The 12,007-nt window shown below is 44.4% G+C and overlaps 1 protein-coding gene across 4 annotated transcripts in view; it reads right to left on the bottom strand.

Moving 5' to 3' along the window:
* Nucleotides 1–1,517, bottom strand: part of CSGALNACT2 (chondroitin sulfate N-acetylgalactosaminyltransferase 2) — a 56,868-nt gene extending 55,351 nt beyond the window's left edge. For 3 of the 4 annotated variants that reach the window (XM_054035346.1, XM_054035348.1, XM_054035349.1), the window contains exon 1: nt 1,384–1,517. The gene's annotated coding sequence lies outside the window, so the exon portion shown is untranslated. Of the gene's footprint in view, nt 1–168; nt 580–1,383 lie in introns of those variants that run through there. The other variant, XM_054035347.1, reaches the window with a different exon arrangement.
* Between the last annotated feature and the right edge of the window lie 10,490 nt (nt 1,518–12,007).

The raw sequence follows: 12,007 nt of genomic DNA, 5'->3' as shown, positions 1-12,007 counted from the left end.
CTCATTCTCATGATGAAAGCTTTTCTATCCCGTCTGTAGTGAGGCATTTATCTCAGTCTTCTCTTTCTCCCTTCCCCTCCTCAGATCTTTCATTCAAGTCTACATCAGGCTGACCCAGAAGAGCTAAGATCATGCCAGGTTTTCATAAAGAAACGAAACACAGCTCACCTAGAGAAAGACACTGCAGAAACCCCAGCTGTTGCAGAGGAGAATGAAGATGACGGGAGGGAGAGAGAGATGCACAAAAGGGACTAGGGGCTGGAGTACGGAACAGAGAATAAAAGTGACAGGCAGATTGCAATGGTGGAAGAAAACAGAAATATAAAGGGCTCACGGGGAACTGGGATAAGAGGTAAAAAAAGATATTAAGAAATATATGAGGGTGGGAGTGTATGCTAAGAGTACCAACTGTATTGGGGAAAGGAGAGGAATTAGATCCTCAAGTTGATTTAGGAGAGGGAATTGGGAAGGCAGAAAATAAAAAGTCTTAAAAGGATCAAGGAAAGGGGAGGGGGGAAAGGATGTTAGAGAGAAATAAAAGGTGCCACAATTTTGAGAATTGGCAAGGAAATAAAAGATGGGAGGGGAGGGTAAATAAATGGAAGAAGAGAAGAATGAAGAATCAGGAAGGAGGGATAGCAATGGGAGGGGATTCCTGGGTTCGGGGATTGAGAAAAGTACGGAGGAAGATAACAGTGCAGGCATCTGGAAAAAGAAGTGGGGATAAAACACAAAAGCTAGGAGAATCAGAGGGGATGGGAAGAGAGCTAACTGCACCGGGAGAGCCATGGGGAGGGGATACCTGCACCGGGGGAGGAGGGCATGGAGGAAAGGAAGGGGGTAGCTGCACAAGGTGGGCCATGAGGAGCTGGGGTAGCTGCATAAGGGAGACTGTGGTGGGAAAGAGATGGGGGAGCAGCTACCCCAGAGGACTATGGGGCAAAGAGGAGATGGCTGCACAAGGGGGATACAGAGGGCTAGGGAGTGCTGCGCCAGGGGTCTGTGGTGGGAAGGGGATGGGGGGCAGCTGCACTGGGGGGTTATGAGGGGAGGAGGAGAAGGTGGCTGCACAAGGGGGATACAGAGGGCTGGGAGGTAGCGGTGTGGAGTGAAGGGGAGAAGGTAGCTGCACAAGGGGGCTATAAGGGGCTGGGGGTAGCTGCGCCGGGAGGCTATGGGGGAAGGGGAGGAGGTAGTTGCACAAGGGGGCTGGGGGTAGCTGCGCCGGGAGGCTATGCGGGACGGGAGGAGGTAGCTACACTAGGGGGCAGCTACGCCTGGGGGGCAGGACGGATGAAGCAGCCGCCCAGGAGCAGGGCCGCGAAGCTGCGGCCCGCGAGGGACGGGCCCGGCGCGGGGGGCGGGGGACTGCGCGCTACTCACCGGCCTCTCCCGCCGCCTCCCGGCTCGGCGCAGCGGCCCCACTTCTCACGAGCCAGGAACCGGCCGGAGGCACGGCTCAGCCGCAGCCCCTTAAAGCGGCAGGCCGCGGCCCCGGGAGACGGGCTGGGGGCGGGGACGAGTGGCCCGCTCCTCCCCTTGGCCCGGCGGGCGGGCGGAGCTTCATCCCTCCCTGGGCCTGGCCACGGCGGGGGCGGGGGCTCCCCATGGCCCGGGGGCTATTCGGGGCCCTCTCCAGCGTTGGGGAGCAGTTTAAAAGGTCCCTCCGCCCCCACCCCCTCACTTGGCTTTCAACCCCGCCGCCCCCTCAACACAAACAACCCTTCGGACCAGCCCCCTGCACTATCCGCCACCCCACACACGGGGGGGGGGGTCACTCGTGGTCCCACCCCAAGCGCACCCCTCAGCTAGACATGCCGGTGGTACTCAGGGGGTCCCCCACCCCCACATGCATATGGCAGTAGGCTGAGCCCATTGCACACACAGAGCCCCAATGCACGCACACAAGGATCAGGGGTTCCACGGCAAACCCTTCCACACGTAGCAGCAGAGACCCTGCTGCCACACCTATAGGGCACTTGTGGGGTAATCACAAGGTCTCTTCCTCCGCCCCCCCAAAAACCCTTTTATTTCTTTGGGGTATCACAACAGCAGAGCACCCACAGCAAGATAACCTTCAGCCACAGAAACATGAGGATGTTGCACCATAGAGAAATCCATCTCATTGCAATGTGTGGGGTCTTGCTTGCACCGTTGGACAAACTGAAGAAAGAGAATGACAGTTCATATTGCAACAGATTGCTCTCCTGACCTGCACAGATCTTCACTGGGTGTTCTGCATGGCCACAGAGACGAGCCCCTGGGCTTTGAGATACCCTATGTTGAGTGGAAGTTTAAACATTGTTCTGACATATTGCCAAACCCCAGAGAAGTCCAAAATCATAAAGGAAAAAACTCAGAATCTCAAATAAGAATGCATGTTGGTGTTTGGGCTGCCTATTGATTTTGAAACTTTAGTGGTGAATACAATAATAGAAGGCTGAAATTTCAACCTGAAGTGAAACCCAGAAGACAGCAGAGATGCTCTGCTAGAACGAAGAGTCCTGGGGCACCTTTAAGACTAACAGATGTATTGGAGCATAAGCTTTTGTGGGCGAATACCCACTTTGTCAGACGTCTGACGAAGTGGGTATTCGCCCACGAAATCTTATGCTCCAATACATCTGTTAGTCTTAAAGGTGCCACAGGACTCTCTCTTGCTTTTTACAGATCCAGACTAACACGGATACCCCTCTGATAATTTGCTAGAACGGAGACCCCACTTTGTTATTGGCATAATCAATAAAGTGCTAAATAACCATAATTAAGTATGCCATCTATTTTATTCAAAGCCATTCATGTATGCCTTGTCTGTCCAGGGTCTTTACCCACCAACGTAGTTATGTCACAAGGCTTTAGACTATATACTTAGTTAGTCCCTGTTCTCTGACCTACTGGATAAGAAACAAGAAGCTGAACTTGAATCAAAAATAATGAGGAGACCGGTGGCACCGTAAAGACTAACGGATTTATTTGGGCATAAGCAGAAGTGGATTTTTTACCCACGAAAGCTTATGCCCAAATAAATCTGTTAGTGTTTAAGGTGCCATCGGACTCATCATTGCTTTTGTGGACACAGACTAACACGGCTACCCCTCAAACTTGAATCAGTCCATCCAGCCTCAGTGCACCTGAGCACAGATCCATCCACCCAATCACAATATACTTTTCCTAATGCTTGCAGGAAGCATGCCAACCTTCCTGGTAATTATAACAGTAGACCCAAAACATCTGGAAAAGGCTGCATTGTTTTAAGGACTATGTAGCACTTTGTTTGTTTTATACTCTTTTGTATCTGCTCTGTCCCCTGGACTGTAAAGATATTAATTCAAGGCAGTGATTTATTATTCTTTGGCATAATGCACCTGTTCTGTATGCCATACGCTCAGGGTGCTACATAAACAATAGCGATAACAGCTAATGTATAAACCAGTAAAGGCCCAACTTCATGCAAGCACAAGTATGTTCTTTTGTTAAACATTAAATCAATAGCATTCTGATTTATCTTTTATGATCAGATAAGTGTTATTTGGATTTCTAGAAGAGCATTTATATATTGTTTCTAATCTTTTCTACATATAGGCACTTGATCCAGGATGTGTTGAGGGCCCTCAACTCACACTGACTTCAGTAGGAACTCAGGGATCTGGCCACATAACAGCCCTACAGTTGCAAGCAACAGGGGCCCTCCAACATGGAGCTCCTTGAAGGATCAAGGCCACTACATATAAAACGTTAAAGCACCACTCCCAGCACTTCCTCCCAATGCCACTTGGCAGATGGAGAGACTATAGAATTGTGCTGCTTTACTGCATTTATGACAATTTACAAATGTCAATTATTTTTGAACCTGTTCATCAAAAAGTGACAAAAATAACTAAGGCCCCAATCCTACAGACTTGCACACCTGCTTAATTTAACCCATGAATAGTCCCATTGACTTCAGCATGTAATCAATATTGAAACAGGGCTATTGGTCTACAGTTACTGCAGTGGGACTACTCAGCTGCATAAAGCAAAGAATGCATGTAAGGCCATGTATACACTACATAGTTTTGTTGACAAAAGTCAGCTTTCATCACTAAAATAGTGGAGGTATGCACACTGAAAAGCTCCTTCCACCCATGTAACTGCCCAGCTCTGCCAACATAATAAAACCACCTCAACAAGAGGCAGAGATCATATGTCGGAATAGTTAGGGCAATGCAGTGTCTCTGTAGATACTGCATTCCTTACATCGGCTGTTGGCTGTCATTCTTGTCAATTTCACAGCTCTGCTGTCCTGGGGCAAACTAACTCCTAACCCCCAACACGCAGTCTGAGAGTTCTCTACAGATAGCTTACCCCATTTTCTACCTTCAAGGGACTCCTTAAATAAACTCCATACTGGAACTTTTCATCCAACACCACCCCTCGGGCCTCCTCAAATCCTCATTTAGCCCCAGAACAAGTCACTCCTAGGCATTTTTTCTTGCCTATCCTCTCACTCCCCAAGTTCCAAGGTTATGCCCGGAAATCTTCTCATGCCCAGCAGCTTCCATATGCCAGCTAACCTCTTTCCGCAGTGTCCTGCTACTCTTTATAAGGGAATCAGGGGATTTCCACTCAGGTGGGGGAGGGATAGCTCAGTTGTTTGCACATTGGCCTGCTAAACCCAGGGTTGTGAGTTCAATCCTTGAAGGGGCCACTTGGGGGTCTTGGGCAAAATCAGTACTTGGTCCTGCCTAGTGAAGGCAGGGGGCTGGACTCAATGACCTTTCAAGGCCCATTCCAGTTCTAGGAGCTGGCATATCTCCATTAATTATTATTATTTATTATTTTTATTAGGTGTGTCTCCTTAATAACTAGGCTGGTCTCAGGCTTCTAGCCCAGAAAGGGGCAATCTATTCTGTTACAAACTCCATGTGTACTGACAACTCCTTCACTGCTCCTTGTCTGTTTTAATCTTTGCTCTCCCTTCTATTCCACTGCTCTGTTCCATTAGCATCTGGTTAGCTAAAGATGAGAGTCAGCATGTAGGGAAAATGTACAAGATGTAGGTTTTTCCTGGTCAAGGAGAAAGGCTTGACAGATAGGATTTCAGGTAACTGAGATGGGTGCCCTCTTGACTTATAAAGGCTTTTTCCTTGTGATGAGACTTAATTCTATCAAGTTATAGAGTTTCCTACCTACCTTCCCCCCCACACACACACACACCATTACAATATACTAAACAAGAGTAAATAAGTATATAGAGGAAAAAGCCATCTGCTTTCATAGAAAGTATGTGTTTTTGGTTTAGATTAAAGGCGGGTTTCTAAATGTTTTCTTTGGAAGACTCCCCTGAAACTAGGTAGGCGTAGGTACTACTTCCCTTGAAAATAATAGGATTTTTCTACAATATAGGGTAAAAGGAGGAATGCCTCTCCTCCCTGCCATGCTCTTTACTAGCATTCTGTTTGGCTCTCCACTTTAACAGTACAGTATAAGTCTGTTCTCTGTAGTAATACATAGATAGGAGTTACTATTGACCCACATGTGTGCTTTTATTTATGTCAGAATTTTATAAGTTCCCTAGATATAACATTATATGCAAGTGCAAGGAGGGATGGCGGTGGTAATAAGTGCTGCTGCACCAAAGTCATTCCCATAACTAATGCAATGACGTAGCACAGCAGCAGTTTTCAACAGTCCATGCTGGTGGATATATAGAGTTAGCTAGTCACATTGTGCTGTCTCATTGTGTGACTTTCTAAATATTTCTTTTCCATGGAAGCTGTCGTTGCCACAGAGATGTTATACCATTATGAGTGTGTGAGGAAGTGGTCGATGCAGTCGTGACTAGCAGTAAAGATGGTCTTTGATATAGTGTCTCCATTAAGATGTGAGCCACCCTATATAAAAATTAAGATTCCCCCTACTGTGAAAATATCCTTCTGGCGTCTATATGATTTTGACTTGTTTTTCTTCTATCCTTTCTTCTTAGGCAGACAAGCCACATTACTCTCTCTGTGTCTATTTCCTCCGTTTTGGTTTCTAGAGGATACGCCCAATCTCCAAGGAGCTTTTCTCTCCAAATTGGGAGAAGGAAAAAAGGTTACAGGTTGCTGATTCTTCAAAAAAATAAGAGTTTAGGTATCTTAGTCTTTACGGCTGAGAGAAGAGCTAGTGTTTCGTTTGTAAAGACATAATGGAGTAAGACATTCAGGAAACTTACTCATCTTGAGGTTTAATTCATTTCAGCCTGAGCATTTTTCTTAAAGATATAGTTGCACTCCTTCCAAAATCTGAAAGCTATACATTTGGTGAAGAAATAGGGACACACCTTTAAATTCCATTTAAAAAATGGTGTAGAAGAGCTATTTTAGAGAGAGACAGGAAAAATAAGATATTTTGCTAAAAATTTAGGCATTTCTCTTCCTAAATCAGTACAGTTGTGGGACAGGATGTGGCCAGTGATGGCTGGAATCTAAAGAAAAGAAGAATTCCCCAGAACAGCGTTAGCTGTGACCTTCCCCCCCCCCTTTTTTTTTTTTTGGTTGGTTGTTTTGGTTTTTTTGTTCAGTGTGTGTGTGGGATGGTGGGAGTAAAGCAGTGGCTGAAGTGTGGAAAATAAAACTGATATAAAAGCAGAACCCAGGCTTGACATGGTAATCTGAATTAGATCACAAAACAGAAAGGAAAAAGCAACCTTTCAGAGCCCAAATATTTTTTTTTAGCCTCTCAAGCCAGGATAAAATAAATGTGTGTGAAAAACAAAAATTATGTCTGGTGAGGTTTATTTTTTTTCTTGGCTTTCAAAAATGAAACTCAGAAACAATAGTCAGTTTGTCTAGATATGGGACTATTTGTGAAGTGCTACAGTTGTCTAATGGTGACATAATTCCAACGGGTCCATGTAAAACTGCTGCCCTCTGCCCTCCTCCTCCCTGGTTTTTAGGGTTAGAAATTATTAGTATCAGAAATAAATATATGGAGATATACATCTCTCATAGAACTGGAAGGGACCTTGAAAGGTCATCGAGTCCAGTCCCCTGCCTTCACTAGCAGGATCAAGTACTGATTTTGCCCCAGTTCCCTAAATGGCCCCATTAAGGATTGAATTCACAACCCTGGGTTTAACAGGCCCATGCTCAAACCCATGCAACTAAGATACAGACAATTTTAAACAACCTAAAGGAAACTTTCCCACAACATTGTAGGTTTCCTGCCATATATTTTTTCCTTAAGTCCCTCACTTTGGCTTTTTATTCCACATTATATTGTATAAGCCCTTTGTTACTGCTCCTGTTCAGATGTCTTGCTGGCATGGGCTATTACATATTCCATTGAAATCTACACATGAGGCCACCGGAATAGTAGTATGTATAGTAGAATCAACATATATGTCTGGCCTATGGGAAAGCCTGAATTCTAGTTCTGACTCTGTGTGAGCCTTGACAAAGTCATGGAAAGGGTAACTTCACTTGTTCTCCATGTTGCAGTTTCCCCATCTGTAAACAGCAGGTAATACTACTTACCTTTCTCAGGAGGCTAGTGTGAAGATTCTTCATGTTATAAAGCATTTTGAAGCATTGCAACCTTTATCTGACATCCATGGAGACTGAAGTCCTTTCTTTAACCACGAAACAGATACTGCACAAACAGTGCCTGTGTAAGATTGTCTACGTTGCCCCATCGCTGTACCTCGTGTGGCAAATTGCCGGCACTACTATGATGGGTCTCACACTTTCTCTTCTTGGGGGGAGGGGGGGGGGGGAGAAGGTTCAGGGCACCATTTCTTGTCCCTGAACTGGGATATTAAATGCCCCACTAGTGTCCTAGAGGAGGGGAGTGGAGAGGGAGGAATCCGGGCCTGCCCTCTACTCCCGGTCCCAGCCCAGGGGCCCTAAGGATAGCGGTAAACCACTTGAACTAGTGGTTCCTTCCCCTGGGCTACTTCCCTCTCCTGCCCTCCCTCTGCACAAGCCAGGTGTCCCTTTACCTAGGGTCTTGATCTTCTTAGCCCACCGCAGCACTTCTCCAAACTTCCCTCTGCTTCCCTCCAAACTGCTCCAACACCAATCCACTGTTTCTACTCCTTCAAAATGTTCTCTGCTCCAATACCCAGGGCCGGCTCCAGCATTTCTGCCGTCCCCAAGCAATCGGTGGCGGCAATTGGGGAAAAAAAAAAAAAGCTGCGATCGGCGGCAGCAGTTCGGCGGCAGGTCCTTCGCTCCTAGAGGGAGTGAGGGACCTGCCGTCCCCGAATTGCCGCAGGTGCCGCCCCAAGCACCTGCTTGTTAAGCTGGTGCCTGGAGCCGGCCCTGCCAACACCAATCCTCTCTGCTCCAACTCGTTCCCATGTGGGGGGTTTTATCAGGTGAGAGACTTCAGGTGCTCTAATTGGCTTCAGGTGCTCTAATTAATCTATAGCAAACTTTCTTCCCTCTACAGGGAATAAGGCTCCCTTCTAACCCTCTCCTGCTGCCCTCTGGCCATGCTGTATCACACTCATTACACATTGTTTTAAGTTTCCTACACTTAAAGGCAGATTAGATAATCACAGTGGTTCCTTCTGGCCATGGTAGCTATTAAATGTATTGTGCCCTTCATTTTGCTTTTGTCCCACATTTGGATCTTGGCAGAAGATTGGTCTCAAAAACCTTTGAAATATGAATCCGTTGTTAACGTAAGCTCTTCATGTCAGTGACTGTCTTTGTGTCCATTGTACAGGGCCCTGCATAACTGTTGCTGCCAAACACATACATGAATATTAATAGTCTGGTAAAAGTAGCAGACTATACTGGCACATTATGCTTATTCCTTTGTACAGCATTTGGCAATTAAAAGAGCTATGTATCCACTAAGTATTATTATTTGTCCACTGCTCTTAAACTTTCTTGATTTGGCTTGAGCGTGAAATTGAGAAATTTAAGGAAAAAGTAACTATCACCCTGTCCTTTTCACTTGTGTATATCCCACCTTGCTAGAGCTTTCTGAGGATGTGAGTTTTTTTTTTTTTTAAGGTGGCACAGCCTGTTATGAAAGAAGGTGGAATGAATATCAAAGAAGATTAATTTATCCCAGATGATGATAACTGTTTGTGAATATTTGAACAAGCTTCAGGGATGCAGCTTGGGGGGTGGGAGGAAGAGGAAAGGTGAGGAGCTGGAAAGCACAGTCATCTGCATGACTGGATGATGAAAGAGAAAAACACTTAGGGGAAAATGGAATCATTGCGGGGGAGGGAGGGAAAGAATTTTTTCCAATGTATTTTATCATTCTTTCATTAGGCCTACCTTTATGTTAAGAGCATGTAATGAGTCAAATTCATCCCTGCTGAAATTTCACTAGAATTAGTGGACTTATATTAGAGATGCCCTTGACCCTTTAATTATACTGTGTGGGCTTGATTTTGATCTCACTGCTAATTTGACATTGGTGTAGCCTCCACTGACATTTAATGGAGTTACTTCTTATTTCCACTGACAGAACAGAATCAATCCCCATGCCATTAAAGGTCTGGTCTACACTACAGACCTATATCAGTATAACTTCATTGCTCAGGGGTGTGAAAAATCCTGCAGACATAGCTATCACTTTTTGGAGAGGTGGATTAACTACACGCATGGGAGAGCTCTATTCTTGCAGTTTAGAGCATTTTCATTAAGTGCTATCGCAGCGCAGCTGCACCAATGCAGCAGTTTAAGTGTAGACATGCCCTTTAGGTAGAATGCCAACTTATTCTGCACGGCTATCATTCAAATTTGATTGACTTCAACTTTTTTATTAATTAGGGTGTGGTCAACTTTTTCAACAAATGTTCACTGATTGACACAAAAATTAATTCCTGAAAGAGTAGTAATCTATGGATGGATATATGTTTTAGACGCTCAGAATCCCATGTCTCTTAGGACCTTGAGTACATCAGCACAATTTTCTATGGTTCTGGTTTGTCTAATTTTAGTTTATTGCCCATATGAGAGGTGCGTAGTGTTACTTTTCTGACGGCCTTTTGTGTGTGCTATGCTTGGCATGCAGGACATTAGTAGAAGCATTCTTCCTTTTGTAACTGAACATTATACATGATAAGTACTGAATTAAATAGTTTTTTTCACAATTTTTACTGTGCCTGGGGATGGATTCTTCCCATTTGCCAAAGCAATTGCATCCTCTGCCCCTAATGTTATTTCAGGGAATTGATAAAAGTAGTCACAGCCAAGGCCTGGTTCTGGATGCCAATTTCTTAGTGGGAGTACAGTGTGTTAAGGAAACTCAGGAATCACTCAAGATCTTGCAAGATCGAGCATTTAGGGCTTTATTGCAAGTCCTGAATAAAGGGCCACATACAGCTGTACTGTCCCAGGAGCAGAACAGGGACCTAATCAACACTAAGGCTACATCTACACTACAGGGGGGAGTCGATTTAAGATACGCAAATTCAGCTACGTGAATAGCGTAGCTGAATTCCACGTATCACAGCCGACCTCTGTGGCTTCCCATCGACGGCGCTTACTCCCACCTCCGTTGGTGGAGTAAGAGCGTCGATTCGGGGATCGATTGTCGCGTCCCGTTGGGACGCAATAAATCGATCCCCGAGAGGTCGATTTCTACCCGCCGATTCAGGCGGGTAGTGTAGACCCAGCCTTAGAGTCACAATCTGGTCCCTGGCTTCCTCCCTTGCTTCAGAGGAAAGTAATTTTCTCCTAGTTTGCACTAGTAGTAGATGACTTCTCCTGCCATGAGTGTATCTGTATTGGCAGTGTAATGGGCCACAGAGCCCAGGCTACTTCCCACTCATTCCCCATTCTGTATAACAGACTGATAAGACAAACCATGAATCCTGTCCAGTTATTCAGTGCTAGAGTACTACAGTGGCTTGTTTCCAAACTATTTCTAAGGCACTTGTCACCTTACCCAGATGGGCAAGGTGCCGGTCAAAACAGAGAGTAGGTACAATCCCTGCCATGAATATTCAGATTAAGGCTTTTATTCTGCAAGGAGCTTCTTGTGAGAGGATCCTTGTATCGATTTTAGAAATTGATTAAGATATTTAGTAATATGAAAGACAGTGAAAACATCCTCAGCCTAAAAAGAGTCGGGGTAATCAAATCTCAGGCTTCATATGAAATTCTGGTTAGTCTGAATACATCATTGCAGAAATGATTGAGTGCATTTTCCTTTCTTTTAAAATACACTTTCTTATGGAGCAATATTAGCCACTTCTGGAGTGAGGCAGCATACCATGCTAGATGGATTTGCTGCTTTCATCCATTATGATGGATTCAACATAGGTCTCAAAACTTATCTTAAAAAAAAAAAAAAAACAAGTACCAAACCAATTTGGAGCAAAAAATAAGCTTCTATAAAACACACCCAGTAGCTCTAGTACAGGGAATACTACATGGTGCTTTAACCAAGTAGCTTAGTGTTTTAATACAAAACAACTGACATCAGCATTTAATACATTTTATTGCATAATCAGTATTGTGCTCATTACATCTACCCGACAGAAAAAATAGCTTTATGCACACACACACACACACACACACAAAAAAAACCCCTTACAAAAATGTACAATATACAGAAGACCAAATCCAAGCTGATATCATTAACAGTGTGTCCTTTTTTATATATAATATAGATTTATTTATAAATGGGCAGGCACAAAGACAAAAAACTGCTTAATGTGTTCACTAAAATGGAATAGTAAGGCCACACAATGATTTCTATGCTATTCAGTTTCTGAAACTATATATGTAATCCATGGCAATGTTGTTGGAACCCTTAACTATGAGGCGGAGGTTTAAACTGCCCACAAAACTGCTGCAGTTTGACTCCAAACTCCAATTACTTCATTTACAAACTAATCTTCGTGTCTGAGGAGTACAAGTAGTAAAAGAACAATGTTACCTATAGACCAATTGTTAAAAAATGTTCTATGTTAAATATATTTAGTTTTAATATTCTTCAGGTAACATTTCCATAATCTAATATAGTGGCATTGTTTTTATTACCAAGGATATTTGTGTTTTAAAATTAGTTG

This window comes from Malaclemys terrapin, chromosome 7 (genome assembly GCF_027887155.1).
Source record: "Malaclemys terrapin pileata isolate rMalTer1 chromosome 7, rMalTer1.hap1, whole genome shotgun sequence".
NCBI lineage: Eukaryota > Metazoa > Chordata > Testudines > Emydidae > Malaclemys > Malaclemys terrapin.
This window is presented reverse-complemented; position numbering and strand designations above follow the sequence as displayed.